Source organism: Vicugna pacos, unplaced genomic scaffold (genome assembly GCF_048564905.1).
Source record: "Vicugna pacos unplaced genomic scaffold, VicPac4 scaffold_19, whole genome shotgun sequence".
In the NCBI taxonomy this organism is placed as follows: Eukaryota; Metazoa; Chordata; class Mammalia; order Artiodactyla; family Camelidae; genus Vicugna; species Vicugna pacos.
This window is the reverse complement of record NW_027328740.1, coordinates 31,028,306-31,034,240: the sequence shown is the minus strand read 5'-3', so window position 1 is coordinate 31,034,240 and position 5,935 is coordinate 31,028,306. Positions and strand designations below refer to the sequence as shown.

At 45.8% G+C, this 5,935-nt stretch overlaps 1 long non-coding RNA gene across 1 annotated transcript; it reads left to right on the top strand.

The window, feature by feature from the left end:
* The first annotated feature begins 286 nt into the window (after positions 1-286).
* Positions 287-5,294, top strand: LOC140693092 (uncharacterized). The gene is made up of 3 exons (XR_012068748.1): positions 287-459; positions 4,830-4,900; positions 5,109-5,294. It is a non-coding gene; the product is annotated as an uncharacterized lncRNA (long non-coding RNA).
* Positions 5,295-5,935: the final 641 nt, after the last annotated feature.

The following is a 5,935-nucleotide window of genomic DNA, read 5'->3' as shown; positions in this document are numbered from 1 at the left end:
TCCATGTGTTCGCATCTCTCCTCAATCCGTGCAGCCAGCTTATCGGCCAGCTTCTCTTCGTGTCTCCCCTAAAGTCGACTTCACCAGGACTGGGCAAGTCTGAAAGTACCTCGGAGCCTGACCAGTAAGCTGATGACAGGCAGATCTTCCACTGTCTGCCCTTTCAGGTTCTGGAAACTGACCTGTGACCTCAGGTCTTTGGGCAGCAGCAGTATCTCGAACTTACACAGCTTCCCGGACCAAACACCTAAGCCAAGCTCCACAGAGGGCGGCAGCCCCTCCACCACACTGATCCACCCACAGAACTCTGCCCGGTTACCTAGGATCCAACAGCCACAACAAGCCTCGCGGTAAACACCAACATTCCACCTGGAATCCAACCGCTAACTGCCATCCCCAATGGCTGCTGCATCTTGTCAGTGTTGGGGGAGGGGCTGCATCCGACGAGAGGTTCCTAAGGTAAATGTGATTCTACCCACTAGCGTCCCATGGGCCTTTCTTCTTCCCTCTTTCCTTTGGTTCAGAGCTCTATGCACCGTACCAATGGAGGGAAGTGTGTCCCTTTTCAGTTGATGGTTTCACACGTCTTTAAACTTTCTAACAGTTCACAGTACACAGGGACCCACTAAAGGAGACTTATGTTCCTATAATATCCGTACACCCGGAATACATATGCGTCGCCTGATTTCTGCTGAAACACCCACACTCTCAGGACATGGATCCATTGGATTCATGGGGGCTGAAATTCCAAGAAATGAAACCAACCCCAATGTGCACTTTGCTGTCGGTCTCTTTTGCACTTAGTACACTTTGGCAGAGCTACTTGCCTTTGTTATAGGCTTCTTACATTTCTTCTCTACGTAGCCTAGAATATGGCATTCCTTCATCCTGTTGGAAGACATACAAGTCTACATCACGGACTAGGAAACCATTTGATTCCAAATCGGCATTAGTGTTAGGTCACGATATGCTCTTATGAATCAAAATTTACGAAAATGAATGCACGCTTCTGATTTCCGAATACAAGTGTGCTGAGTACATGCAAGCCACGATACTGGGTCGATGCGTTCTGAATGACCCTTGACCTCACCTTGAGTATTTTCTTTTGAATAATCATGGTTCTCTTTGTATATGTCAGCCAACCATACCATTTTGGTGCTTGTTTGTTGGTTTGATTCTTTGTTGGTCTTCTTCTCGCTTGTTTTGCAAACACGTCAGGCCATGCATCTCTCCTTTCGCTTCAAACAGAGTCAAATAAACTGATTCACTTAAGAGAGTGCTTCCAATCACCTATGATTTCCTGCTTCCCTCTCCCATCTTTAGGGTTTTGATGTCCTCCTTAAGTTCTTCTTCTTTCTTCTCTGCCACACATGCTCTTCTTGCATTTCCAATAATGGTTTCTTCTTTCCATTCCATCTTGCTGCTTTTCTATTCAGGGGAGTTTTCTCAACCTTTCTTTTAGAAAAACTTTTGAACTGCTGAATTCTTTTAAGATTTGCCGGTCTGTAGAATTCTCTAGCTCTGCCGTTATTTGAAATGGTGTTCATGTGGCATAGGCTACCCTAGGTGGCAGCATTTGGCCATTCAGGATATGGTCTGTGTCCTGGCACTCCTCCCTGTCCTGCAATATTGCTGCCGAGATATCAGCTGAAAGCCCTCTGGAGGTTTCCTTGTGACTATGTTGTTTCCTCCAGGTGCATTTTAAATCACTCGGATATTCGTGAACTTTGTTGATTTGAATCATACAGCTGCTGGTAGGTCTATTGGGATTCCACCTCCTTCGGATGCTGTGTAATTCCTGAATTCGCATAGATGATTCTTTCTTGGCTTTCAGCAAGTTTCAGTCTGATTTTTCTACAGATAAATTTTCAGACACTTTTTGTTTCTTTATCTCTTGCTTTTCCATCTGGGACTCATGATTTCTATTCTTTCATGCCCTGTCTTAACCCAGGGTTCAACTGCAATGTTTTCATTTGTTTGCACTTGCTTTCCTATGTCTGCTTCTGACCGAGGTTTTTCTCTTCCCCTGTCTTCACAGTCATTCACGCGTCCCTCTGCATTATCTAGTCTGCTAAGGACTGAATTTTAGCCCTGATATTATCACAACCATTGAGTTTCCTGATATTTTTGGCTCGTGTTGAGACTTTCTCTTCCCCTTTTCTGGTATTCTGCCTTTTGTGATTCTGAGACACTGGTGTTCTTCAGTGTTTTCCTGACCTTCATTTTCAACACTTGTTCTGAATAGCGTTTTGCAGACTAGTTGTTTGAAAGCTTATCTTTTGCGCCTTCAATATCTTTGGAACTGAAAATGGTACTTCCTGTTTCTTTTACTGTTCTTCTTCAACTCTACTGGTCAGGTAATATCAGGTATCTATTGTAGACTTCTAGGGCTTTGTTAATTGAAAAATTTAGACTCTTGTCTCTACGCAATTCCATGGGATTTCTGTGAGGACAATTTCTCCTAGGCATTGATGCCATAACCTGTACCTGTGTGTGTTGTTTGGTATATCTCCAATTGCTGGTGTTGCATTAGTTGTGATGAACAACCCATTCTACTTCGATTAGCATAACTTCATTTTGATTATACTTATCTCACACTTCTGAAAGTGCACAGGACACTTCCTCTTGTGGAAATGAAGCTTCTAAAAGTTCTCAGCTCTGCATTCTTCTCTATGTCATTTTGGAGTGTTTCCAAAACAGCAAACTGAGAGTGCTCTTCTGCTTTTTATTGCCACGGCAATGTCCCAATGAAATGAGTTCTTTCCAGAGCTTCTGTCTACAGAAACACCAGTGGAAGCATATCTATGGATGTCACATATCAGGGCCTGCTGGAATGATCCCGCAGACCTTCCTTGTTGTCCTAGGTGCCGTACCGTGCCGGTGCCATCCAAAATGTAGCATCCGCTTTTGGGAGATAGTGCTGAAGGGAATGCTTCCTCTTCTCACGCTGTGGACTTGGACCACTCTCCCTTGTCCTCTCATCCTTGTGGCACGGGTGCACGAAGGCAACCACAGAGTTGTTGCGCATCCTGTGACTCAAACCAAACCATAATCCCAGCCCAGGTTATGAATGTAGCATATCCTAAGGCTTTTCATTCTGATTTCAAATTCAAGGCCCCCTGGATCCCTCAGACCAGATGCACGATATCTCTGATTCAGCCCCACACGTGCTCTATTGGCAAAATTCCCAATTGGTCCCTGGTCCTGCAGATGTACTGGGTGTGGCCATGGGACATATCGGTAATCGCAACCGCGCGACCAGTGTGGTTGATTTATTATTGGTACACAGTTCGGTTTGCTCTCTTGATTCGACCCACCACATCCCACAACGCACTCCAGATCCCTGAGACTCAGCGTGTGCCATCATCCGTAGCTCTATGCCTCACTGACCATTGCCTCTGCTACCTCAAATTTGGCAGCTGGGATCTTGGTCTCAGAATTAACTGTGGGGATATTTTGCGCTGGTTTCTTTGAGTTCTCTCAGCCAAGCATCTGCTGTGCACTCTTGTAAATCTCAGCGCATCACCTTCAAACCCATGTCTCCTGTCCGCTTGAGAGTGTGCGTCCAAGTTAAACAGAGTTTCACCCTTGTTGCTCCATCACCAGGGGTCCGAACCTGCACTGGTTTCCATTCCCTGCTTTGCATTCTCCTGCTTCCAGGTGTCCTGAGGCCTCATCCTGTCTTTGGGAGTAACAGACCTCTCTTCGGCCAGTGTCCTATGCTAAGGGCTGGGTGAGTGGATGTTTCCATTGCTCTGTACATGGGAGCGAGTGAGTGCAGGTTGCACTTTTTCTCTGCCAACTGGGCATCGATGAATCAACACTATCCAGATACATTTCACAGAAATGTGATATTTGCTTAGCTCTTTGTTTCTATACAGCCGTGGTGGGAGGGATTGTCCGAAGACAACTATTTTGACATTGTGTTGATATCCCATTTGCAGTCTTTAAGAAGTTTAACAGAACTCATTTACATGTTTTGGGAGTTATACGAAAATGGAGTTATTTTTTGAAACACACTGAATCGACCTAGAAGCCAGACTTGTCAATTTTGGTAACATTTTGTCAGCTCTACGAAAAAGCTAGACAGATAGAATGCAAACTAGCAGTCCAAAGTGTTCAAGGGGTCATGTCAGCTCTTTAATGTTGAAGCCTCCGAAACCAACAGGAACCATGAAATAACTTTTGGAAACATGGAATAACCCCCAACCTTGGATACACTTGTGCATGTGGTGCCCTGTATCCCAATGACACCTACTGGCCAATGTTGGCATTTCAAGGGGTAACATCCCTCTCTAGGAAAATACAAGAGGAAACAAACCAAATATATACATTTAGGTTTGAATCCAAAAGCACCTAGAGGCATTCTAGCTAGGAGAATCCTGCTGCAGTTATGCTAGTCTATTGAGAACCAGGTGTTTTTCTATCAGTGTTGAGAACGCTTAATCATCCGATCCTGTAGTTTAAAGCCATTTAACGCAACCAAGTCTGCAGCCCCATGATATAGTGCCCCCGGGGGCTTGACTCAAGTGAAAGACGATCCACATAAGCTGTGTCTTTAATGTCATTGGCGACTTTTACAGTTCAGTTCACTTTCTGACTTGTACTATTTACCTTCACTGTCTTGAAAAACTGAAGCCTAATACAGATTCATGTTCAGTCAAAGATTCCCCTCACTTACCACACTCCCTTCACCCCAGGGAAGACAGAAACACAACATTTGCTGAATCTAGCGGAAGGACATCGTTTCTAGGTGTGAGCTAAGTATTCAATTTTATCTATTTCAGCCGAGACTATTTGACCTTTAAGGTGTTCACTGTTGTTCACAGAGAGTGAAGCTGGAGGAACTCTGATTCTAGGAGGGGCTTGCTCTTCTCGTAATGGCTTCATTGCAGCTCAGGTACTGATCCTTCAAAATGGATGCCTGAGTGGAGGGGAGGCAAGGGCAAGTGCTCACTAGCTAGGCCCAAACCTGGGAAAAGGCTTACCTGGGCTTGTTGAATTTTGGTCTGAATGGCTTGGGAATGCCCCTTGGGACGTGTGGATTCTCACGACCTCTTCCAAGAACAGGAGCGTTTTGATCATCTCTGCCATTTCTTCTCCTTCAGACGTCAGGGACCTTGGACCCGTTATTGGAGAAGAGAATTGAGGAACTTCCTCAAGTCCACGTTGGCACTCCGTATGTTTCTGCCTGTATCAGTGAGTTTCAATAGGTCTCATGAATGTCTTTTGAGCCTGGTATCCTCTACAGCTGTCTCCACGCCAGTATTCTCCATTTTAGCAGAACATCTCTCATCCATGTGTTCGCATCTCTCCTCAATCCGTGCAGCCAGCTTATCGGCCAGCTTCTCTTCGTGTCTCCCCTAAAGTCGACTTCACCAGGACTGGGCAAGTCTGAAAGTACCTCGGAGCCTGACCAGTAAGCTGATGACAGGCAGATCTTCCACTGTCTGCCCTTTCAGGTTCTGGAAACTGACCTGTGACCTCAGGTCTTTGGGCAGCAGCAGTATCTCGAACTTACACAGCTTCCCGGACCAAACACCTAAGCCAAGCTCCACAGAGGGCGGCAGCCCCTCCACCACACTGATCCACCCACAGAACTCTGCCCGGTTACCTAGGATCCAACAGCCACAACAAGCCTCGCGGTAAACACCAACATTCCACCTGGAATCCAACCGCTAACTGCCATCCCCAATGGCTGCTGCATCTTGTCAGTGTTGGGGGAGGGGCTGCATCCGACGAGAGGTTCCTAAGGTAAATGTGATTCTACCCACTAGCGTCCCATGGGCCTTTCTTCTTCCCTCTTTCCTTTGGTTCAGAGCTCTATGCACCGTACCAATGGAGGGAAGTGTGTCCCTTTTCAGTTGATGGTTTCACACGTCTTTAAACTTTCTAACAGTTCACAGTACACAGGGACCCACTAAAGGAGACTTAT